This window comes from Salmo salar, chromosome ssa13 (assembly GCF_905237065.1).
Source record: "Salmo salar chromosome ssa13, Ssal_v3.1, whole genome shotgun sequence".
NCBI classification, from domain to species: Eukaryota; Metazoa; Chordata; class Actinopteri; order Salmoniformes; family Salmonidae; genus Salmo; species Salmo salar.
The window spans coordinates 22,728,206-22,754,664 of NC_059454.1; the positions used below are offsets into that span (position 1 = coordinate 22,728,206).

A 26,459-nucleotide genomic window follows, 5' to 3' on the forward strand; every position below is an offset into this window, starting at 1 on the left:
TACACGTACGCTACGGTCACAAGACGCAGGCCTCCTAATTGTTCCTAGAATTTCTAAGCAAACAGCTGGAGGCAGGGCTTTCTCCTATAGAGCTCCATTTTTATGGAATGGTCTGCCTACCCATGTGAGAGACACAGACTCGTTCTCAACCTTTAAGTCTTTACTGAAGACTCATCTCTTCAGTAGGTCCTATGATTGAGTGTAGTCTGGCCCAGGAGTGTGAAGGTGAACGGAAAGCCACTGGAGCAATGAACCGCCCTTGCTGTCTCTGCCTGGCCGGTTCCCCTCTCTCCACTGGGATTCTCTGCCTCTAACCCTATTACAGGGGCTGAGTCACTGGCTTACTGGTGTTCTTCCATGCCGTCCCTAGAAGGGGTGCGTCACTTGAGTGGGTTGAGTCACTGACGTGGTCTTCCTGTCTGGGTTGGCGCCTCCCCTTGGGTTGTGCCGTGGCGGAGATCTTTGTGGGCTATACTCGGCCTTGTCTCAGGATGGTAAGTTGGTGGTTGAAGATATCCCTCTAGTGGTGTGGGGGCTGTGCTTTGGCAAAGTGGGTGGGGTTATATCCTGCCTGTTTGGGCCTGTCCGGGGGTATCATCGGATGGGGCCACAGTGTCTCCTGACCCCTCCTGTCTCAGCCTCCAGTATTTATTCTGCAGTAGTTTATGTGTCGGGGGGCTAGGGTCAGTCTGTTATATCTGGAGTATTTCTCCTGTCTTATCCTGTGTCCTGTGTGAATTTAAGTATGCTCTCTCTAATTCTCTCTTTCTCTCTTTCTTTCTTTCTTTCTTTCTTTCTTTCTTTCTTTCTTTCTTTCTCTCTCTCTCTCGGAGGACCCGAGCCCTAGGACCATGCCTCAGGACTACCTGGCATGATGACTCCTTGCTGTCCCCAGTCCACCTGGCCGTGCTGCTGCTCCAGTTTCAACTGTTCTGCCTGCGGCTATGGAACCCTGACCTGTTCACCGGACGTGCTACCTGTCCCAGACCTGCTGTTTTCAACTCTCTAGAGACAGCAGGAGCGGTAGAGATACTCTCAATGATCGGCTATGAAAAGCCAACTGACATTTACTCTTGAGGTGCTGACTTGTTGCACCCTCGACAACTACTGTGATTATTATTATTTGACCATGCTGGTCATTTATGAACATTTGAACATCTTGGCCATGTTCTGTTATAATCTCCACCCGGCACAGCCAGAAGAGGACTGGCCACCCCTCATAGCCTGGTTCCTCTCTAGGTTCCTTCCTAGGTTTTGGCCTTTCTAGGGAGTTTTTCCTAGCCACCGTGCTTCTACACCTGCATTACTTATTGTTTGGGGTTTTAGGCTGGGTTTCTGTACAGCACTTTGAGATATCAGCTGATGTAAGAAGGGCTATATAAATACATTTGATTTGATTTGATGTTAGCTTTCGCCGACTGGTCGAGCACCGGTACACACTACCAAGTGCGCTATTTTTCAGTTGTTGCCCTACAGGAGTTACACAGTAATAGCGTCACTGCTATTAGCTTCACGACATACTATGGAACGTCGCTTCGGTCTTTGCGTGTCAAAAAAGATACAGGTCAAATAACACTATTTGACACGATAAATAAGCCTTTAACTTGACACGTCAAATAACACAGTTCTATTACAGAATGTTGTGTGTTCTGAATTTGCTCGTGCAGGCCAAGTGCCACCACTACTAGTATCAGTAGCACTGTCAAAGCTGTACAAAAAGTCTTCAAACAAGCAAACACCGGCCACGAACGATGTGTTTACAATACTGCATTGGTAATAAAGCATTTGTTCAACCGCAACCTCTGGGGGTATTATTTGACGTGTATCTTTTTTGACACGCAAAGACCCAAACAGTGTTCCATAGAAATCCCGGTGGAGAATGAAACAACTGAACAAATGAACAATGAAACAGCACAGCAAGTAAGTGAAAGAAATAGGTTTTGATTATGTTTTACTGGTAATGGGGACATACGTAAATGCCAACAAAATAACTTTTTGGTCAGTGTGGTGTGTGAGTGTGTGTGTGTGTGTGTGTAACCTTAATTTAACTAGGCAAGTCAGTTAAGAACAAATTCTTACTTACAATGACGGCCTACCCCGGCCAAACCCGGACGACGCTGGGCCAATTGTGCACTGCCCTATCGGACTGCCAATCACGGCCAGATGTGATACAGCCTGGATTCGAACCAAGGACTGAAGTAACGCCTCTTGCACTGAGATGCAGTGCCTTAGACCGCTGCGTCCACGTGTGTGTGTTAACGATTTAACTGTACTAGAATGCTTAAAAGGCCACAAAAAATGTAAATATCTGTTATCGGTATAATTTTATTTTGTCAAGGAAAATATCGGATATCGGTATTGGCCAAAAATGGCATATCGGTGCATCATTAGTTGAGAGGGATGAGGCAAAAGGAATGGCAAATAAGTCTGGCTACACAACCGACTGGCAAACGTATTGCAAATTGAGAAATCATGTAACTAAACTGAATAAAAAGAAGAAGAAACTACACTATGAAACAAAGATAAATGACAAAGAGAATAATAGTAAAAATCTTTGGACCATCTTAAATGAAATTTTGGGAAAAAATGCAAACTCAGCTCCATCATTTATTGAATCAGACGGCTCATTCATCACAAAACCCACTGATATTGCAAGCAAACCTACACATCCAAGTATATCTGACACTCACTTTACGGAATTCTAAATTACAATGCTTGTCTTTCATAATTAAATTATGAAAGACAAGCATTGTAATTTTGAAAAATTATCGGTCAGATATACTTGGATGTGTAGTGTCAGTGCTTGTTGCTGGCATGCCATGCCTAGGTTTGCTAATCCAAAAATGTAAAGGATTTTATTTGGGACAAATCATTCACTAAACCCTAAATCTTAACTAAATCTTGTAATAAATAAAGTGGAAATTGAGCAAGTTGAGGTGACTAAACTGTTTGGAGTAACCCTGGATTGTAAACGGTCATGGTCAAAACATATTGATACAACAGTAGCTAGGATGGGGTGAAGTCTGTCCATAATAAAGCGCTGCTCTACCTTCTTAACAACACTATCAACAAGGCAGGTCCTACAGGCTCTAGTTTTGGACTACTGTTCAGTCATGTGGTCAGGTGCCACAAAAAGGGACTTAGGAAAATTGCAATTGGCTCAGAACAGGGCAGCACGGCTGGCCCTTGGATGTACACAGAGAGCTAATATTAATAATATACATGTCAATCTCTCCTGGCTGAAAGTGGAGGAAAGATTGACTTCATCACTACTTGACTTCATGAACTACTGGCACACAGCTCGGACACCCATGCATACCCCACAAGACATGCCACAAGGGGTCTCTTCACAGTCCCCAAGTCCAGAACAGACTATGGGAGGTGCACATTACTACATAGAGCCATGACTACATGGAATTCTATTCCACATCAAGTAACTGATGCAAGCAGTAAAATGTGATAAAAAAACTGATAAAAACACACCTTATGGAATAGCAGGGACTGTGAAGCAACACAAACATAGGCACAGACACATGCATACACACACACGAAAACATACGCACTATACACACACATACACATGGATATTGTACTGTAGATATGTGGTAGTGGTGGAGTAGGGGCCTGAGGGCACACAGTGTGTTGTGAAATCTGTGAATGTATTGTGATGTTTTTAAAATTGTATAAACTGCCAGGTAGAGTAGCTGCAGCAGCTAATGGGGATCCATAATAAATACAAATACATACACACACTGCAAGGCTCCATCTCAGGGGGATAGAGTGTAAAAATAGAGCTGAGTCAGTGTACTGTTTGTGTGGTGCGGTGTGTGTAGAGGTCAGCTGTAGGAGGGGATACACATCCACTGTGGCAATCTCATCCTCTTCAACAGTGACTAAAGGCCATCACAGCAGCCTAACACACTCACCCCTACCATACCTGTTGCAATATCAGAGCACTGAGACTGTTCAGTGAGGCCCCTGTTGCTTCCACTAGCTGATGATGTTAAGAGGAAAACAGTGTGTGGTTGAAAACAGCGGTAAATCATCATCATGCATGTTGCTCAGCAACCATGTGACTGGATAGATATCACTGGGACTGGATCTTAAAGCCTGCTTCTCCATCAGCTGACTCACGTACTGTAGGCTACACCAGGAAGACACCCAATTCTGCAGATGGTGCACTACTTTTGACCAGAGTCACATACTGCATGACTAAGGATATATGTCAAATGACCCTGTTAGTGTGCTACTTTTAGAAGTTTAAAAGTATTCTGGGGAATAAGGAGTCATCTGTGACAGAGCCTGTGTTTATGAGGACTTTGATAAGGGTTATGGTGACTTTTATATTGGGGTATGAGGACTTTTATAAGGAATATGAGGACTTTGATATGGGTTATGAGGTATTGATATGGGTTATGATAACTTTTATATGGGTTATGATGACTTCTATATGGGTTATGAGCAATGCTCCCTGTAATTGTTTTTGTCACTGAGCAGATTTCAGGTCTGCTGAGCGCAAACTTGAATGTTGTAAAAATTCTGTGCAACTTCCTACACACATTTACTGTGAAGACCGAGGCTGTACCCGTTTTAAGTTACAGTTTTAACAGTGGTCAAGTAGACTACTGTGGCTATTTGATAATAATGCAGGCCTACCAGAGTGGCCTACCATCAAAAACTATAGAGAAAATGTATCCCATAACATTTTAACATGGAAATAGCTGTTCTATCATTCAGCCTACAGTAGCAGCCAATGTGTGGTGTTAATATAGACCTACATTCTATGACTCGTCTGATAAAAAACAAGCAGGTCTTGACATTAACATGTTTATCCACTCAGGAGTTGACTGAAATGTTGTTGTGTTGTTTGATGCAAGAAACCATTTTAGAAAATATAATGCATCATTATTCATCTACCATTATTACAGAGAATCAGAGAAATGATGCTACCCTCTGCCTATTGGCTACTTAGCTTATTCAAGCCTGTCTCAAAATACAACACTGTCCCTTTAAGACAAGCGCGCAGCTTAGAGGGAACATTGGTTATGAGGATCTTTAAATAGTTATGATAACGTTTATATAAGTTATGAAGACTTGTATATGGGTTATGAGGACTTTTATATGGGCTATGAAGACTTTTATATGGCTTATGAGGACTTTTATATATGTTATGAGGATGTTTTTATGGGTTCCCACAGTAAAGTGTGTTCCTGTGTGGATGTGGTAGATTACAGTAGCGTAGCCTTGGGATGTACTGTAGTAGTGACAGACTCCTCTCTCCTGCCTCCACTTGGTAATTAGGACAGAGCCTGGACGGATGGACAGGAAGACAGGCAGGGGGTTTTACAAACCTCACCAACCAACTGTTCTAGAAACTACTGGTGCCTGCCATTCACCCTGCCTTCCTTCAATGGAGCCTTTCACTGTTTCACTGTGAAAATGTTACAACTCTAATGTCGAACTACCAGCCCCAAACAGAGACACAGCATCTCGTTGGAAAGAAGAACACACACACACACACACACACACACACACACACACACACACACACACACACACACACACACACACACACACACACACACACACACACACACACACACACACACACACACACACACACACACACACACACACACACACACACAGCTGGTGGAAAACAGCAGTCCCACCTTGTCCACTGTCACTAAGGAAGGTTGGCTCTACTACAGTAAACACCAGTCATGTCCCTACCAACTATTAGCCAAGAGAAAATGGCCTATCATTTCATTTTGTTATCCATTAAATTACATAGGATTATGTAGATTCTGAGACTTGATTCCCTCTGGATTACATTGGTCAATATTCGGTATGCTATCGGTTACTGACTAAGGGCTTCTGAAGTGTGAAAAGATTGATTATCTTAACATATATTGACTGGTCTGATTTAACCAATCACTATGATGTGCAGGACCAGCTGACAGACTAACCAACCAGGTGACAGCATGACTGATTCCTTGATTGATGATGGAATGTTAACTTCCTGCAGCCAATGCCACTGGTCACACACCCAAAAATGCCCATACAAAACCACACACTATACACACACACTTAGTTCAGAAATGTTCACTACTACTCTTCCACAGCTAAGCCCGGTCCTCAAACACACCAAACACTAAACTGAGAGTGAGACCACAATAACTTATGTTAACATTGTTAACATTACACTCCCACTTTAACATCTTACAGCTCTTGCTAAAGGTCCCACCGCTACTACAGAATAATAGGCCAAAAACATAGCCCTACAAAGCCACTGTCTTTCACAAAGAGCCCGAAAAAACACACACCCCACACTTAGAAAATGTCACAGACAACCTAAAGACATCTCTCACTGCCACAAAATAACATCTCACTGAAACCCCAAATTCTCTCCCACACTGTCATATTTACCAGCTATGTAACAGTACTGGCAGTTAGACAAATGGCCTGTGCCTCGTACAGCCTGTATCATCACTCTGAAACAGTTTATCAAGACACCAGCAGCAGGAAATGGCATTTAAAGAGGCAATCCTAGACTGTGTGAGTGTGTGTGTGTGTGTGTGTGTGTGTGTGTGTGTGTGTGTGTGTGTGTGTGTGTGTGTGTGTGTGTGTGTGTGTGTGTGTGTGTGTGTGTGTGTGTGTGTGTTTATGTTAGTGTGCTGCTATCACTGACAGGGAGGGATGAGACCAGCTTCCCCCTCATCCTCACCCTTAACCTCTCTCCAGCATGGCTTCATACCCCTCCTCCCTCTCTTTTCCTTCACACGTTGGTAGGTTCCTCCATAGGACCCAATGGGTGTGTTCCTGTAGAGGGAAGTGTCACCCTGTTTGTTGACAGTCAGAGTGGTCCTGTGGGGGAAGATAGATACAGTACTGCCTTGGTCTGGGGTTGGGATGAGGCCCAGGACAGGACAACTAGGTCTGTCCAGACCACACCAGGTGGGTTTGGTGGAGAAGAGAGAATTAGAGGAAAGAGAAGAAGAGAGGTGGAAGGGGTGAGAGTGTGGGAGGGGTGAGAGTGTGGGAGGGGTGTGTTGAAGACATGACACTGATCTCTGATCTCCTGTGTTAATGAACCCTGGACTACAAACACAGACAGACAGACAGACAGACAGACAGACAGACAGACAGACAGACAGACAGACAGACAGACAGACAGACAGACAGACAGACAGACAGACAGACAGACAGACAGACAGACAGACAGACAGACAGACAGACAGGTCACTGCACACAGTGCACAGTTACTGGCCTTTTTTATTTTCATTTGACGTCATTCCCAGTTTCAAAATGTCACTCAGCCTTTTGGGCCTCTAAATTGCAGTGTCAGCATGAGTCCTCTCGCCAACTACCGCTCCTGTTTCCACAACTCTGCGGTGAATAGCGTGTGACTCGGAGAGGAAGTTTCAACATTTTAGGTGACTCATGTACTTGAAATGATAAGAAAAACATAATGGTCTTGTGATATCCCTGATGTCCTTTTCGCCCCTAACACCTCAAACAATAGTCTACATGTTACAGTAGAACCTCCACACACACACACACACACACACACACACACACACACACACACACACACACACACACACACACACACACACACACACACACACACACACACAACGTGGCCTTGGTTATAGAACACAGGTGTAGAGCAGACAGGGTAATAAAGGACCCTATTTCCTCTCTAATGACTCCAGTGTATAGCAGAGCACCACTCTAAGGCATGTTAGCAAGCCCACAGGAAACTGGGACTGGGGCAGCCAGGGCCAGTTTCCTGTTCACTCAGTCAAATCATGGAAACTGGCCTGGCCAGTGGGCTCTTAATGAGAGGTCTGTCACACTAGGCTACAGATATCAAAGATAATTTAGTATGATAGCATGTTCAAGTAGCAGAAGATGTTATCCACAGCAACTTACAGTGAGTGAACACATGTACTGTATTTGCAATATTCATGAATCTATTGAAAGCCAGAACTACATAAGTGGAGTAAATATATTGCAGCAAAGCAGCTGGGGTTGTTCAACTAACCGCCAGGTCAGCTGACTGTAATGGCAGCCATATCCTATTCCATATGTCCGTTGGCAAAATCAGCCCCCACTTTAGATTTCTAAAGAGGGAACCACAGTGGATCATGGTGACATTGTCATTGATGATCTCCTGGGCTGTGTTTCACTTTCACAGACCTGTGGCTACAGCACACCTGACCACCTGTCACCTATCTGCCACCTGCAACTGCCACAGCCTGTGGGGGCAGTTATAGTAGGGGGGCAGGGAGCAGTTACAGCAGGGGGGGCAGTTACAGTAGGGGGGCAGGGAGCAGTTACAGCAGGGAGGGCAGTTACAGTAGGGGGGCAGAGGGCAATTACAGTAGCGGGGAAGAGGACAGTTACAGTAGGGAAGGGGGGCAATTATACTGCAATATAACACCAGAGGCTTTGATTCCCATACGGACCACATATTGTACAATCAGTGTGGATATCAAATGTCTGCTAAGCTAAATGACCGTATTAGTGAGATAGAGGAAGCCTACATTCTTAAAAAGAGGTTCCAAAAAGGTTCTTCGTCTGTCCCCAAAAGAGAACCCTTTTTGGTTCCAGGAAGAACCCTTTTGGGTTCCATGTGGAACACCCTGTAGAAATGGTTCTACATGGAACCCAAAAGGGTTCTACCTTCAAAGGGTTCTCCTATGGGGACAGCTGAAGAACCCTTTTAGGTTCTAGATAGCACCTTTTTTTCTAAGAGTGTATTGGTCAAAGCTTGGAGTGTGGAGGATGTACGTATGTAGATCTTTAGTCTGGGTGGAGAGAATTCCTGAAAATGAACTCATGTAGGCAACCAAAATTGTTTTTCAGAAAACTGCATCATAAAACAAACGCGGTGCCCATAACAACATTTAATGATCCTATGCTGTGGTAAAAATATAACCACATCCCTATTTCTATTCTTGCAACAGTAGCAACCACTGGCATATCTAATAACAGAGCACAGCAGCAGCATCATACACACCAACTACAATTTGTGGTCAATGAGAGAAATAAAATGAGCTTTCTTTGTGATGTATTTATGTGGATCTATAAAGCAGAATATTACAGCTGAAGGTATTCCTGTCACAGACACATATGTGAGTATAAGCACTGAGTTTCCAGCTTTAATGCAACGTTTAAAAATTCCTCCTGTTAGTGAAGAGGGCCTGGACTGAAGTCTTACATCCTCACAGACACACGCACGCCCACCCGCACAGGCACACACACACTTACACACACACCGTGGCCTACGGCGCAGAGAGGGGATCTTTGAGGGTCGTTAAATATCCCGTTACTCGCCCCTGGAACTCATCCTTCTTCTTCCCCAGACTGGTAGGAGACTAGAGTAGGGCACTACAAAGGCACAGCTCCAGCATGAGCAGTGATACCTCGCGGTCCCTGCTTCCTTTCCAAGTAAAGAAGCTCTTTAAAACAGGAGACAGAATGAGAGGGAAATGGTCTCCTATCCTAGAGGAGGTGCGAGGTAAGTCAAATCTTGGTCGACCTACATTGGTCTGTTCTTTAGACCAATCGATCAGTCAGAATGTTAATAAAATCAACTATATGTAGGCTACTGAGCTTGTCTGATGCTTTAAGCACATTGTGATTAAACAACTAAGACTTACAAATGACTCAAGAGGGAGCTAGAGATCAAGATAGCCAAACTAGAAGAAAATACCTGTACCTGATCCTCTTCTTCTTCGCAGATTCTCCTGCTGTTACGCTGCTCCTAATAGGCTACACGAGGGGTTGGCAAACGTTTCCATTTGAAGTGCCAATTCATCTTACCATTTCTACCCATCTGCATGACAGTTATGATTGTTATTTGCACATTTTCGTGGAACAGTTTCATTTAATTTATTAATAAAGTTTTCTTAAAATAATTATCACGTGGTTAATCAAAATTATCAAACTAACTTCTATTGCCATTGCCAACTATGTAAAAATAGCCTACATAAAGTCAACAAATAAAAACCTTGCAGCCTGCAGGTAGAAAATATCCTGATCAAAATAAATATCCTATAAATCACATTGGCTACACATGGGCTGTCTGGAAGGAACTTGAAACCATTGTATCAACTATTAATTGGTCCGGCCTCAAGCTCTGCTAGCAAACTTACAACATTGTATAAAATATTCTGGGCCCTCAGAGTTTCCTGCTCCAGTGAGCTCCTGACAGACACAGCTGTAGGCTATTTGCACAAGGGATAAGAAGTAATCAGGTAGGCCTATTTTATGACATATCCACCGGATCAGAGCGTTACATTTTTCCCCCTTTCACACTGAGTGGTTATCAAAAGAGAGCTGGACATTTTCTTCAAATAGGTTACGTTGAGGAACTGTTGTCATTCTTAATGGATATAAAAACAGACAGAAAAAAATACTTTGAGAAGTGCCACAGTGGTGGTGAGTTAAGACAATCAAAAATACTATCAGATCCCCAAATGGGAGTATTTATAGGTCTACATTTGTGTGCAGGCCAGGTAGCCTACTATACTTCTATGTATTATCAGGTGTGTGTCCTTACTCAACATTGATTGACAGGAGCGCTACAAATAAAAGACAATTAATAAATTGACAACTCCTACATGGAATTAAATAAACCAAAACTTGTTCCTCACAAGTGTAGCCTAAGTTGTGCATTCCGCCAACAATGTGTCCAATCCGACAACGAGAAGTGTAAAAGACTGTAATAATAATATATTGAATGCATTAACAGAAATGACCGTAACCAAACCAATATTGTAGATGAGAAATGATGGTAATTAAGGGTAAATGTACTACTGGTGATACTGGTGTCCCTGTGGCCTCCACAGTGGATTAGTCCACTGAGACGTGTGTGAATCAGACAGGAGTCTCGTGTACCATAACAAATAAATATATATTTTAGACTGCTCAACTAACAAAATATTGGTCGACCAACAGCCTATGGACCAAACAATCGACCAGTGGACTAAATGGGGTCAGTCCTAAAGGTAGGAGATGTTAAAGATCCTCTTGACTGCTAGAACTACATTGACTTGGCTCTCAAACAAACACACATGTACACTGCTCTGCTCTTTTATTTAGATGAAGGCAGTGTGTGGTGTGTGGGTTTGTCTGTGTGTGTGTGTGTGTGATTGTTCCCCCTCTGTGTTGCTAAAGATTCTCCTAGACACAACACGCATGCTTCACTAGAGAGTGGCCCTAACGCTTACAGACTGGCTAATCAATCCTGCTGGAACACACTCACATTCTATAATGAACAAACCCACACATACTATAATGAACAAACCCACACATACTATAACGAACAAACCCACACATACTATAATGAACAAACCCACACATACTATAATGAACAAACCAACACATACTATAATGAACAAACCCACACATACTATAATGAACAAACCCACAGACATACACTACTGGTCAAAAGTTTTAGAACAACTAGTCATTCAAGGGTTTTTCTTTATTTTTACTATTTTCTACATTGTAGAATAATAGTGAAGACATCAAAACTATGAAATAACACATACGGAATCATGTAGTAACCAAAAAAGTACTAAACAAATCAAAATATATTTTATATTTGAGATTCTTCAAATAGCCACCCATGACAGCTTTGCACACTCTTGGCATTCTCTCAACCAGCTTCATGAGGTAGTCACCTAGAAAGCGTTTCAATTAACAGGTGTGTCTTCTTAAAAGTCAATATTATGGCAAGTCCATATTATGGCAAGAACAGCTCAAATAACCAAAGAGAAACGACAGTACATCATTACTTTAAGACATGAAGGTCAGTCTATATGGAACATTTCAAGAACTTTGAACGTTTCTTCAAGTTCAGTCGCAAAAACCATCAAGCGCTATGATGAAACTGGCTCTCATGAGGACTGCCTCAGGAATGGAAGACCCAGAGTTACCTCTGCTGCAGAGGATATGTTCATTAGAGTTACCAGCCTCAGAAATTGCAACCCAAATAAATGCTTCACAGAGTTCAAGTAACAGACACATCTCAACATCAACTGTTCAGAGGAGACTGCGTGAATCAGGCCTTCATGGTCGAATTGCTGAAAAGAAACCACTAATAAAGGACACCAATAAGAAGAAGAGACTTGCTTGGGCCAAGAAACACAAGCAATGGACATTAAACCGGTGGAAATTTGTCCAAATTGGACATTTTTGGTTCCAACCTCTTTGTGAAACGTGGTGTGGATGAACGGATGATCTCCGCATGTGTGTTTCCCACCGTGAAGCATGGAGGAGGAGGTGTGATGGTGTGGGGGTACTTTGCTGGTGACACTGTCTGGGATTTATTTAGAATTCAAGACACCCTTAACCAGCATGGCTACCACAGCATTCTCCAGCAATACGCCATCCCATCTGGTTTGGGCTTAGTGGGACTATCATTTGTTTTTCAACATGACAATGACCCAACACACCTCCAGGCTGTGTAAGGGCTATTTTACCAAGAAGGAGAGTGATGGAGTGCCGCATCAGATGACCTGGACTCCACAATCCCCCGACCTCAAACAAATTGAGATGGTTTGGGATGAGTTGAACCACAGAGTGAAGGAAAAGCAGCCAACAAGTGCTCAGCATATGTGGGAACTCCTTCAAGACCAACAAGTGCTCAGCATATGTGGGAACTCCTTCAAGACTGTTGGAAAAGCATTCCAGGTGAAGCTGGTTGAGAAAATGCCAAGAGTGTGCAAAGCTGTCATCAAGGCAAAGGATGGCTATTTGAAGAATCTCAAATACAAAATATATTTTGATTTGTTTAACACTTTTTTGGTTACCACATGATTCCATATGTGTTATTTCATAGTTTTGAAGTCTTCACTATTATTCTACAATGTAGAAAATAGTAAAAAAATAAAGAAAAACCCTTGAATGAGTAGGTGTTCTAAAACTTTTGACCAGTAGTGTACACGCAGATACACATGGACACATACACAAACAAACAAGCCTCCACCAGTACCCTGGACGCAGTGTATCACTGAGAGCAGAGCGTAGGCTCATCACTAATGCAAGACCACTCACCCATCATTCTGAACTATACAACATGGTGAAGTGGAACTCCCTTCCCACCAGAAGGCTTAAGCACTGGTACATATTTGTGTACAAAGCAGTGCTTGGACTCCTCGATACATATCTTTGCTCCCAACTAACAACAACAGCACAATCCTACAGCCTACAATCCTCTCAGTCAGTGCTCTCATTCTCAGTTACTAGGGAAAGGACTGAAATGAGGAAACAATCATTCTCCTAAAATGCTCCTTGGGCCTGGAGCAAACTACAAAATACTTTCAAACTGGAGGAGAGGGTATCTCTATCTGAGTTTAAAGCTCTGATGGAAGAAAATGTAACGTACTATATATATATATATATATATATATATATGTATTGTATTGTAAACATACTGTCCTTGTGCTTCTTAGAATCCAACACACCAACGAATCTGAGTGAAAGTTCACCAAGGACTGGGAGAAACCAGGGACTATTGTTACTATGACAACAACACTCTTAACCTCAGACAGACACTGCGTCACACACTCCCAAAAGTGGCACCTGAAATCGACGTGGGCCAAAAACAGCTCTTTGGACATCCATCAATATTTAAACCCTCAGACGCCAAATCCTAAAATGACACGCTGCAGACAGAGAGGAAATGCCAGGGCCAGCCCTCCAGTGGAGGACCCCAGGTGGCCCGTATATAAACCATCCCTGGGAAATTACAGCTGTTATACAGCAGCCTGATCATGCTGAGTGTTCAACCTGGTATTTGGGTGTGTGGTATGGTGTAGCCAGCCAGACAGCGCCACCGCAGTCTTGTCTCCAAGGTTGTTCCCACCGATCTATTCCTCCCGTCTTTCCGGACGTACCAAGGAGAGGAAATCAGACAACCACTATCTGACAATCAAGGAGAGGTTCATTCAAATCATCATATTCATCATGGTTATAATCTGTAACCGTGGATATAAATCCATGATTGAACGATGCTGTTTACAGCAACAACAGTAAAAAGATGAAAATATGGATTTATGAGACAGTGGACATAGAAAAAAAGTGCAGAGACATTGTTCAGAATGGGATTTTGATGTAAAATGTGTTGGTTTGGAGTGTTTTCTGATATACTTAAGACACGTTTTCATAATGCATTGTTGTCAATGGCAAGTAATGACAGAAAAATTTCTCTACCAATTTTCTCTGTAATTAAACAAACTATCAAAACATTTTTTTGGGGGGGGGGGGATCAACTACAATCACAGGAAGAGTGAAAATAAATGTAAAAAATTTGTGAACTTCTCCTTTAAAAAAGTAGAATGTTAATCCAGATGTTATTTTGTTTGACTTTATTTATAATAATCCAATCATTTTTTACAAACAAATATGACTTATTAACCAAAATCTCTTTCTATAGGCAGTTGCATTAGTATAAAATAATGTAATTTGCCCCCCAAAATTGCATACAATATACAGTAGTATTTATTTTATACATCCTGTTTTGCGCATCTTTATCAAGGGCACCAATAACTATGGACCCCACTGTATGTCCTACAGCCTGGAGGGCTTTACTCCTGGATCACAAAGATTGATCCCAGGTCAAAAGGTTGTTGATTACAGGAACACAACAGTCCCCTGCCTCGCACAGCTGGTGCCGGTCGTCATGGAAACACTCTGACTCCCTATGACTCAAGACAACCCCCCCAAGTTGGCTGAAGGATGGTGTGAATAGACAAATGCTGGTATTACCAGCAAAATATTGGTAAATGTAATAGTCAATGACCTTGCTGTTATGGCTGGGTAATCTTTAGGGATAGTGTAGTGGTCAGCTGAATGAGATCAGTGGTGTGACACCTTGAGTCAACATGACCTCCTCCTCATTCTGCTAGTTAACTGAGATGGAATAAACGGGGCGTTGTCAAATCATCAGGGGGACATTTTAAACTGCTGCCATTACACTTGAAAAGCACCATAAATGATCTAAACGTGAGGGGGGAAAGGGAAAAGTCTTCCTCGCCTCATCAGTCAAAGATCCAGGACTATACACACACCAAGCAGGAATGTAAACGGTTAATGTAGTTCCCACGCTCATTCCCACACTGCTCGGCTAACATCACTCTTTCAATGCGAGGGTTCGATTCTGTAGCTAAATGATCCATAAGTATGATAGATGAATGTTAAAAACAAACGAAGATCGAGTAACAAACCACAACACAGCTGAAATAACACCTGTGGGGGAGACTGAAGGCGGCATAACTGTCCCCGATGTTAGTCTCCCAATAAAATATGTACACCAGCATGCATATTTCAACAGGCTATGAGAAGTAGCCCACATTCTGCAGACAGCTCCTATCCCATACACCTCCACACACCCCCTCGACCCAGGCAGAGCTTCAGAGATAACATACAGTATTCACACACACATACTTACATTATGCATGTGTACAGCCACAGTCAGTTGCTGTAAGTTTGGCTCAGAGCGAGAACAGAGAATGTGTAAACACTCACAAGTCAGTGATACAAGCACATACAAATATTTATCATACATTACAGTGCTCAAAAATATTTTCCCATTCAAAATCCTATTTTCCCTAAGCCCTAACCCTTAACCTAACCCTAACTTTAACCCTAACTACAAAACACTAAAACTTAACCTTACCCTAACTCCTAACCCTAATTCTAACCCTAAACCTAACCCCTAAGACTAAAATAGCCCTTTTCCTTGTGGGGACTGGAAAAATGCCCCCACTTGTCAGAATTGTCCTTATTTTACTATCCTTGTGAGGACTTCTGGTCCCCACATGGATAGTAAAACCAAATCACACACAGTAGGAACTAGGAACTCACCAGCTAAGTCCAGGCTGCCATCTGTTTTCTCTCTCTCCCTGAAACCTCTATAGGCTCACTCTCCTCCAGTCCGACACACACTAACACTAATCACAGGGCTCCACTGTAGTCCAGCAGCATATCCTTAGAGCCACAAGGTTGTTGTGAGAGAAGCCTGGATGGATTTATACAGTACTGGTGTGGTTCTTTAGTCAGTCTGTCAAGCTGCATGACTTTCCTTCTCCAGGCTCTCACTCTCTCTGACTCACTCTGCCCAAGCTTCCACCATACTGCCCCTCTCTCTCTCTCTCTAACTCTCTCTCTCTCTTTCTAACTCTCTCTCTCTCTCGCTCTCTTTCACTCTCTCTGACTCACTCTGCCCAAGCTTCCACCACACTGCCCCTCTCTCTCTCTCTCTCTCTCTCTCTCTCTCTCTCTCTCTCTCTCTCTCTCTCTCTCTCTCTCTCTCTCTCTCTCTCTCTCTCCTCCTGCTTCCCCCACTCTGCAAATGCACTGCCCTATCCCCAAAAATGTGCTCCTGTCCTCCTCCCCTCTCTCTCCCCTTGTCCTGATCCCTCTCTCCCATTCAGCAGAGCGCTGGTGAACAATGCCCCAACTACCGCTACTCTCAAAGGAGGGGAGAAGCCGTTCTCAGCCAGCAATAATGCCTACCCACTGTCACCATGGAAACTAATGAAGGCCTGGCCGGGTGGAGGGGGAAAGAGTGAAAGGAGGGGTAGAGGGAGGACGAGCAAGAGAGAGAGAGAATAAGAGGAAAGAAGTGGTTGAATGAAAGATGGGGGAAGTGTGTGAGTGTATGTATGTGAGTGACTGAGCGTTCGGGGGAAGGCTTGGGAGTGATAGGTTTAGGTGGTGATGATATACAGTACAGACAGTAACTTGATTGTAGTCTTTATTCTCTTCATATTATTCTATTTTTTAAAAGGAAATCCTAAATTATAACTACGTGAATTCCATAACCCCAGCGACCTAGTTACTCCGCAGCGGATTTCCAGAGTCTAGGGTGTAGCATACCCCGAGTGACTTCATCCAGAAGGAGAAAGCTGGCAGGATGATGCGTCCAAGCTGCTTACAGCCTTCTTCATATGCACATACTATTATACCTCTTTTTCTCCCCTCCCTCCCTCCCTCCCTCCCTCCCTCCCTCCCTCCCTCCCTCCCTCCCTCCCTCCATCCATCTCTCCCTCCCTCCCTCCCTCCATCCCTCCCTCCCTCCCTCCATCCCTCCCTCCCTCCCTCCATCCCTCCAAGTCTCTGTCAGGGTGAAGGGTGAGGCGCTCGTCTGAAAGAAGCGGGTGACATCGCCCGACTTCCACACAGAACCCGCCATGAATAGTTGTGATTTCCATGGAAACCGTGTGGAGATAATCACTGTTCCTAAATCATTACGTGGAATTAGAGGAGAGGAAGAGAGGGGGATGGGTGAAATGTAGTCAAGAGATGCACGTGATGTGAAACTGAGCACATTTAGGGAAGAGAGTCAAAAGCTCGTTAGAAAGTGTGAGAGCTTGTTGATTTTGTGTTGATCCTGCCTTTGACTTTCCAGGCTGTAAAATAAGTGTGGTATAGGGAGCTCACCTGTATTAATTCACATACCTCACCACCTACTGTTTTGCTACTGTCTGAAACATGGTGATTGATATTATGGCCCCTACTAGAGTTGTGGATCAGCTGCTCTTGTCCATAGTAATAAAGCAGGGTGCTGAACCCAACACAACTTGTCAGGTAAAAGCTGAGGAGAAACACAGAGGACAGCAGACCTAGGACATACACTTTAGTTCAGACAGAGTTCTATTTAGGAGAAGAAAGCAGGAGAGAGACAAGGAAAGGATTGGTTAAGAGACACTCTTCCAGTGAAACAGAAAGGAATTCAAAAACTTCCCATAATCCTGCTACCTCCCTTTAGCTTATGCAACACTGGAGAACAGGGGCAGTGTGTGTGTGTGTGTGTGTGTGTGTGTGTGTGTGTGTGTTCTTGGGAACGTAGGGCTGAGCTAAATGGTCAACTCTCCCTGGCCTATCAGTGTGCCCTCTTTCCTTACGTCCTACCTCACTAGGCCATTCTCATCAACTTAACTGGGATGTACTGTGCTCTAGTCTCAACCCATCTGCAAATGTAGTCAGATTCATTATACAGTGCTGTGAAAAAGTATTTGCCCCATTCCTGATTTCTTATTTTATTGCACATTTGTCACACTTAAATGTTTCAGATCATCAAACTAATTTAAATATTACACAAAGATAACCCAAGTAAACACAACATGCAGTTTTTCAGTGATGATTTTATTTATTAAGGGAAAAAAGCTATCTGAACCTTCATGGCCCCATGAACAAGCACTAGTCTTGACCCAGAAGTGACCACATAACACTAAAACAGTTGCATAAACACAGACAGATGGAAGACACAACTGAGTTTTTTCTCATTTGAGGGAAGATTATATTCCTTTGGCAAAGTCTAACACAGTGGAAAAAGTCAAGGTCTAACACTGGGGAAAAAGTCAAGGTCTAACACAGTGGAAAAAGTCAAGGTCTAACACTGGGGAAAAAGGCAAGGTCTAACACTGGGGAAAAAGGCAAGGTCTAACACAGTGGAAAAAGGCAAGGTCTAACACAGTGGAAAAAGGCAAGGTCTAACACTGGGGAAAAAGGCAAGGTCTAACACTGGGGAAAAAGGCAAGGTCTAACACAGTGGAAAAAGGCAAGGTCGGCTAATGTGACTGACTGTATGTGTGTGTGTGTGTGTGTGTGTGTGTGTGTGTGTGTGTGTGTGTGTGTGTGTGTGTGAGCTGAAGAAGAAACTGATGTCCTGAAAGAGTGAACCAGAAATCCTGCAGCAAACCATCCCCCATTACAACATGACTAACTTCTACCCCCCTTCCCCTAAACCCCAACACACTCACACACACTTTCCACTGTATTCACACAAATCCCCCCTCACCCACTCACATGCAGACAAAACATTAAACAACACTTCCTTCAAGAGCCTGCCAAAACCTTGAAAGACTGTCTGTCTATTTGCCACCCCCCCACCTACACACACACACACACACACACACACACACACACACACACACACACACACACACACACACACACACTACTTACTGCCTTTCCATACCCACTCAGGACATAACCTAGTTCCAGAGACAGGGGACCTGATACTGAATACTGAAGATAGATAAATAACTTCATGGATTTTTAAATAGTTCATATAAATGAATGATCTTTCGCTATGACGGCACACTTGGTTGGGCTGCCTGTCTCTGGGCGAGCTCAGCGCACCCTGCGGATGTGAGCCGGAAGGAGGGGACTGCGCTGTCGTCATGGAGACCACGCTCACGTTCCACAGCAGATGGACAAAACTCCAGAATTTTTACAAACCCCCCTTTGCAAATGTCCACATGCACACTCACCTTATGCAAGTACAAATACACAAAAGCGAATGCAGAACGCAAATGCGTCCCCTGAAAAACGGAAGTATGGACTCCACTCAGGCATCTTTCATTGCCTGTTACGTTAGGTTACATACACACTAATAATTGGATATTGAAGTGATTATGGCAGTAGGCCGAGGATGGCATTAGTCATGTAAACACCTTCCTCTGTTTATCTCAATCTGCGTACGGTCATAATTGAAGTAAGCATTTGCTGATTAACACACCTGGTTTTCTGAGCAATCTTTCAAAATGTAAACAGCTTAGTCGGAGTTGTTGTATTTCAGAGGCAGCACCAGCAGCACCAGCAGCACCAGCAGCACCAGCAGCACCAGCAGTACCAGCAGCACCAGCAGCACCAGCAGTACCAGCAGCACCAGCAGCACCAGCAGCACCAGCCTCCCTCTTATGAGCGAGTGAAGTGAGTTCGGAAAAACTGAAAGTATGCATCTTGTAAATAGTTTTCACATACAAATGGTATATGTCTGAACTCAAAATCAAATAGGCTTCCCAAAAATAACATGGTCGCTCTGGTAGAAGGTTCATTTTGCTTGGCGATTTCCTGCATTTATCAAACTCCCTTCAGGAGGCTGATGTCAGATGTTTCTATATAAACAGATTATTAGGCAAATCGTTATTTTTGCAAAGCATGCAAACGTTTAAATCAAACTATTATATTAATCTGAGTATTCACAATAATCGTATTACCGTGTGCATGTAACCATACTCAGTGTTTCAGTGAACACAGGCTTATCTCTGAAGGCCTGTGTGTGTGAATCTCGTCAATGTCAGAGACACAACATGCTGCCTGGCTTCTTTTCTGTAGGAGGGAGAGGTTGAGGAAGGACAGTGGCATCGCAACAGGAGCAGGAGGCCCCTCTACACCCAGCTACAGAGACATACACTCTTCATATACACTAACCATCACAGAGATTCAAGTCTACTTCTATACCTCATCAGAATGCTATTAAATCAAATCAAATCAAATCTTATTTGTCACATACACATGGTTAGCAGATGTTAATGCGAGTGTAGCGAAATGCTTGTGCTTCTAGTTCCGACCGTGCAGTAATATCTAACAAGTAATCTAACAATTCCACAACAACTACCTTGTACACACAAGTGTAAAGGAATGAATACGAATATGTACATAAAAATATATAAATGAGCGATGGCAGAACGGCATAGGCAAGATGCAGTAGATGGTATAGCGTACTGTATATACATATGAGATGAGTAATGTAGGCTATGTAAACATTATATAAAGTGGCCTTGTTTAAAGTGGCTAGTGATACATTTATTACATCAAGATAAATGTATCACTGGCCACTTTAAACAATGTTTGGAGATTACAAATAGAAAACAAATAGGTGGAACGTTCCAGGCTTTGCCCAAGTGTGTATATCAAATGAAAAAGAGTGTCCAGACGATCAAACACTCAGAATGTCCACATATTGACACCCACAACCACCTTTACTTGGCTCCTCAAATATTCAGTAGCTCAGATCACAATTTAAACCCTGTGATCTGTCCATCTCCTTCTCTCCTTATTATGAGCCACAGCGTACCTTTAAAGGACCAAAGCCATTTTCCCCAGCTGGAGGAGCCTTTCATGAGTTATTAATATTGAAACAGACCTGGTGGAGGGAAGAAGAGGCCCTATCTGAGAAAGAAAGAGGGCAAAGTGCTGCAGAATCTCTGTCCTCCTGCTGTGTTGTCTGTCAGACACAGACAGCTACTAGACCTGCTATCCCACTGAGGGCAGAGGTCAGGCATGTCAGAGGGAACTAGTCTGGAATCTGGTCAACATATACAGCTGAAGTCAGAAGTTTACATACACCTTAGCCAAATACATTTAAACTCCGTTTTTCACAATTCCTGACATTTAATCCTAGTAAAAATGCCCTGTTTTAGGTCAGTTAGGATCACCACTTTATTTTAAGAATGTGAAATGTCAGAATAATAGTAGAGAGAATGATTTATTTCAGCTTTTATTTCTTTCATCACATTCCCAGTGGGTCAGAAGTTTACATACACTCAATTAGTATTTGGTAGCATTGCCGTTAAATTGTTTAACTTGGGTCAAACGTTTAGGGTAGCCTTCCACAAGCTTCCCACAATAAGTTGGGTGAATTTTGGCTCATTCCTCCTGACAGAGCTGGTGTAACTAAGTCAGGTTTGTAGGCCTCCTTGCTTGCGCACGCTTTTTCAGTTCTGCCCACAAATTTTCTATAGGATTGCAGTCATGGCTTTGTGATGGCCACTCCAATACCTTGACTTTGTTGTCCTTAAGCCATTTTTCCACAACTTTGGAAGTATGCTTGGGATCATTGTCCATTTGGAAGACCCATTTGCAACCAAGCTTTAACTTCCTGACTGATTCAGGTTATGTCGATATAGGACTCGTTTTAATTTTCTGGAATTGTCCAAGCTGTTTAAAGGCGCAGTCAACTTAGTGTATGTAATATTCTGACCCACTGGAACAGTGAATTATAAGTGAAATATTCTATCTGTAAACAATTGTTGGAAAAATGACACAAAGTAGATGTCCTAACCGACTTGCCAGAACTATAGTTTGTTAACAAGAAATGTGAGGAGTGGTTGAAAAACTAGTTTTAATGACTCCAACCTAAGTGTATGTAAACTTCCGACTTAACTGTATGTATGTTTGTCACGCTGTTTGAGGTTGACTGACCTATGGGCTGAGAGCGAGAGAGAGAGAGAGAGAGAGAGAGAGAGAGAGAGAGAGAGAGAGAGAGAGACAGAGACAGAGAGAGATAGATTGAGACCGGACTCATACAAACCCCCTTTTGAGCTACAGTGCCCCCAGAGTCCCCCTCATCACGCCCCTGAACCCGTCCCGTGACCTCTGTACCCTGGGGCATGGATCACACTGTTCCCTGAACATGGACTCAGTCATATGAGAGCTTTTTATCCTTCTAAAGTAAGACTACTACAAGTTGATAGTGTTTTTACGTATGTTTGTCCCAAAAGAGTACAGTTTGTAATGACTTGACTGCTATGTGGGTGTCGATTAACTTGAACTTGACAGAGCAGACTTAGAAGTGCTGTAGATAAGTTCATTCAGTATGACTGCTTCATGACAGGAAGCTCAACACCAAGCAGCTCCCAGGCCAGGATGGATAGAGATATGGCAAGGGAGTTACCATATAACTAGATTTATATTAGCTTCATCAGGCACTTTACTCAATCATCCTACTGTAATAGACTGAGAGATAGCAGGCAAAAGATACATGCTGGTTATTGGGATCAGATAAGGCTAGAGAGGCCAGAAATGTGTCCTCTGTGCAGTGAGGAGACTGTACCACACCAAATCAAATAATACACAGCTCGTATTTCAGAGCTCTGCAGTTTTTACATTCGGGTAAAGAGAGCAGAACGGAAGGGTACCTCATCAATATCATCCATATGGGCATATCACAATCTCTTTTCAGTTGGACAGAGACTAAAAGGTGTGATATCCTGTTCCCTTTTAGCTGCTCCCTTTGTGCCAGAGTACGTGTGAGAAACTGTGGGATGTTGTGTTTAAAAGCACATGGCGTTGTCCTGATCCATTAGAGAAAGCGGTATATTATATGCAGTGTGTCTGTGCAGACTGTCTATTTTCTGCCTCTACTAAAGGTGGGATATTTTGTGTATTGCCGAGCTTGTTAGAATCTGTTTTGCTGTGTTTCTGTACCCAGTACACTGTGTGTGATTGTAATTGTCTTTGTGAGTTGTGTAAAGACATGTTCCTGTGTGATGTGAATAAAGGGGTGAGGTTGTGTGTGCATTGCACGGTGCTATTGTTAAAGGTGTGACTGTGTGTGTGTGTGTGTAATGAGCCGAGTCCTCGTGGGGTTTGGTCCTCTGACGAGCTGCAGCCTCATCTCTCATCTGCCCACCAAGCCCAGATGGCCTGTACACATGGCTCAGCAGAGATTAACAGAGGGAGAGAGAGAGAGGAGAAGAAGCGAGAGGGAGTGGGAGGAAGTGACAGGGAGGGGGAGGAAGTGACAGGGAGTGAGATGCTGCAGGATAGGACACCTGGGATCGAGCAGGTATCAGAACTGACCAACTGTGTTTCAACGGAAGCTGCCACACACAGACTCCTTCATTCCCTCATCCTTTTCCCTAAATAACTAACACAACCTTATTCTAACACAAGATCCCTAAATCATCCCTCAACATTCAACCAACATTCTCTAACTGAAATGTCACCTCAATCTTTCTCTCACACACAGATGTGAAGGATGTCATCGTGATGATGGAATAGAGCTCCTTTCCACATTCTGTGAGGTCACACACACACACACACACACACACACACACACACACACACACACACACACACACACACACACAGCAGCAGGTGATGGATGGGGCCTGTTCCAGTGGGACTCAGATGGGACTGTGTGTGCTCAGACTTCCACACAGGGACATTGGTCTCTAAACACCAGGGTGATATGATGGCTCACACCATAGCTCCTAAAGCACACCAATATAGCACACTGACAAATGATCAGTGCTTCACTTTTACAAATACCTTTTAACTTATACAGTTTACATTAGGAGCTGGGGGCTGATGGCTGATTCTGATGGGGCTTTGAAAGGTTTATGTTAAAGGTCCAATTCAGCAGTTTTTATCTCAATATCAAATCATTTCTGGGTAACAATTAAGTAACTTACTGTGATTGTTTTAAATTAAAATTGGAAAAAAAGACACAAAAATAGCTTCTTAGTAAAATGTAATTTCTCAAGCAAGACTGTCTGGGAGTGGTCTGAGAGAGGGGCCTAATTGGAGGAGCGTAATGGGAGGGATGTGTAAACTGAAAACTAGCTGTTATTGGCAGAGAGAAGGGTAAACTCTCTTTGTTATTGGTCTAACAGTATACAAAAACCGCACCCAGCAAAACAAGCTAAAAGTGCATTATCATAATATTGACAATTTCACAGTATTATTCCAACCTCCTTGTGTGGAAATATATATAAAACACAGGTAAATCATGTTTTAGACTGCACTGCCCCTTTAAATATGAAGGGACATTCCAAGTGAAAGTCTCTGTAGACTCAGTTTATAGAGACAAATGTATGGTGTGGTTTAATACAAAGACTTAAACGATAGTAGAGATGTACATGTTCTATAAACAAAAATGTACAGTGTATATAACTAGAGAGGTTTCACATAATATAGCACTATACAAACACACATTGATGCACAGGCGGCATGAGACACATGTTATTGTTTAGTGTTTACTTGTTCATGTCACTCAACGGCATCCGGCTCTAAAAATAATGAGAGGACAATGAAAAGGCTGGGGAAGAATGCAAACCATGCAGAGATCCGTACTACCTGGCCCTCAAACAGTCACGCACTGAAACCAAGAGTACCGCTTGGCTGTTATTTCTGTCGTTGCATAAGGTGTGACAGTGACGCAAACTCGCGGTGAAACTGTCCTTTGGAAATCTAGGTCCACTGGCTAATTACAGTAAGGAGGTTTGTTGTCAAGGTGAATAGTTCACCTCTGAGTGCGTTGCTGGCACGTCCTTGGTACGTCCTGGCTGTCAAAATAGTTGTTGTTGTGCTGTTATTATTATCACTAGAAACAGTAACAACACAGACCAGACATATACTAACCCTGAGGAGCCATGTTAGCTGGAGGGCAGATTGGATTGTGTTCTCTATAACGGCCCAGTCATTCAGCTGCGTCGCGCTCCACACAGACAGACAGCAGCTGAAGAGGGTACCTGTCTCTCACATTTCAGACATACTTTACTGAGGTAATTCATTACAAGCAGTTACTTGCAGACATATTTAACAGTGGAGATAGGATAGAAGCTCTGCAGGCTCTCAGCAACTCGTACCTCTCTCACAGACAGACAGACAGACAGACAGACAGACAGACAGACAGACAGACACCAGTGTGCCTGAAACATGTTGTTGGTTACTATCACATTTTGACAGGACAGGATTGTTGTTTATCTAATGAAGTACTGGTTAGTGGCTCGATGAGAAAATAAAAGCTGAAGGACAATAGCTGGAGAAAATGAATGGACAAAGGGCAGAATGACAGGATCCATCTGTATGGGATGTAGCCCTCATCCCCTCATTAAGGCCAGGGAGTTGTAGTGTTCCTGTGATGACAGCTGGACTTGTCAAGGTGTGGTGGTGTAATGGTGAGGGAGGAGGACACCAGACCAAATGGCTCCTGGTTCAAATCCCACTGAGACCCTGTGGCTGCACCTCACAGGATGGTGGAGACACATGGTGGACTGCTTCACAGCTCCATCTTTGGTAATGAGTGGTATGGTATAACATCTTTGGTAATGAGTGGTGTGGTATAACATCTTTGGTAATGAGTGGTGCGGTATAACATCTTTGGTAATGAGTGGTATGGTATAACATCTTTGGTAATGAGTGGTGCGGTATAACATCTTTGGTAATGAGTGGTATGGTATAACATCTTTGGTAATGAGTGGTGCGGTATAACATCTTTGGTAATGAGTGGTGTGGTATAACATCTTTGGTAATGAGTGGTGCGGTATAACATCTTTGGTAATGAGTGGTGCGGTATAACATCTTTGGTAATGAGTGGTGCGGTATAACATCTTTGGTAATGAGTGGTGCGGTATAACATCTTTGGTAATGAGTGGTGCGGTATAACATCTTTGGTAATGAGTGGTGCGGTATAACATCTTTGGTAATGAGTGGTGCGGTATAACATCTTTGGTAATGAGTGGTGCGGTATAACATCTTTGGTAATGAGTGGTGCGGTATAACATCTTTGGTAATGAGTGGTGCGGTATAACATCTTTGGTAATGAGTGGTGCGGTATAACATCTTTGGTAATGAGTGGTGCGGTATAACATCTTTGGTAATGAGTGGTGCGGTATAACATCTTTGGTAATGAGTGGTGCGGTATAACATCTTTGGTAATGAGTGGTGCGGTATAACATCTTTGGTAATGAGTGGTGCGGTATAACATCTTTGGTAATGAGTGGTGCGGTATAACATCTTTGGTAATGAGTGGTGCGGTATAACATCTTTGGTAATGAGTGGTGCGGTATAACATCTTTGGTAATGAGTGGTGCGGTATAACATCTTTGGTAATGAGTGGTGCGGTATAACATCTTTGGTAA

General features: G+C 43.2%; 1 protein-coding gene across 2 annotated transcripts in view; it reads right to left on the reverse strand.

The window, feature by feature from the left end:
- The window catches only part of LOC106566610 (FYVE, RhoGEF and PH domain-containing protein 3), a 124,790-nt gene that overhangs the window by 59,388 nt on the left and 38,943 nt on the right, over positions 1-26,459 (reverse strand). The window contains exon 1 of one of the 2 annotated variants that reach the window (XM_045693058.1): positions 15,886-15,927. The exons of the other annotated variant lie outside the window; for it this stretch is intronic. The gene's annotated coding sequence lies outside the window, so the exon portion shown is untranslated. Of the gene's footprint in view, positions 1-15,885; positions 15,928-26,459 lie in introns of those variants that run through there. 2 annotated transcript variants of the gene reach the window in all.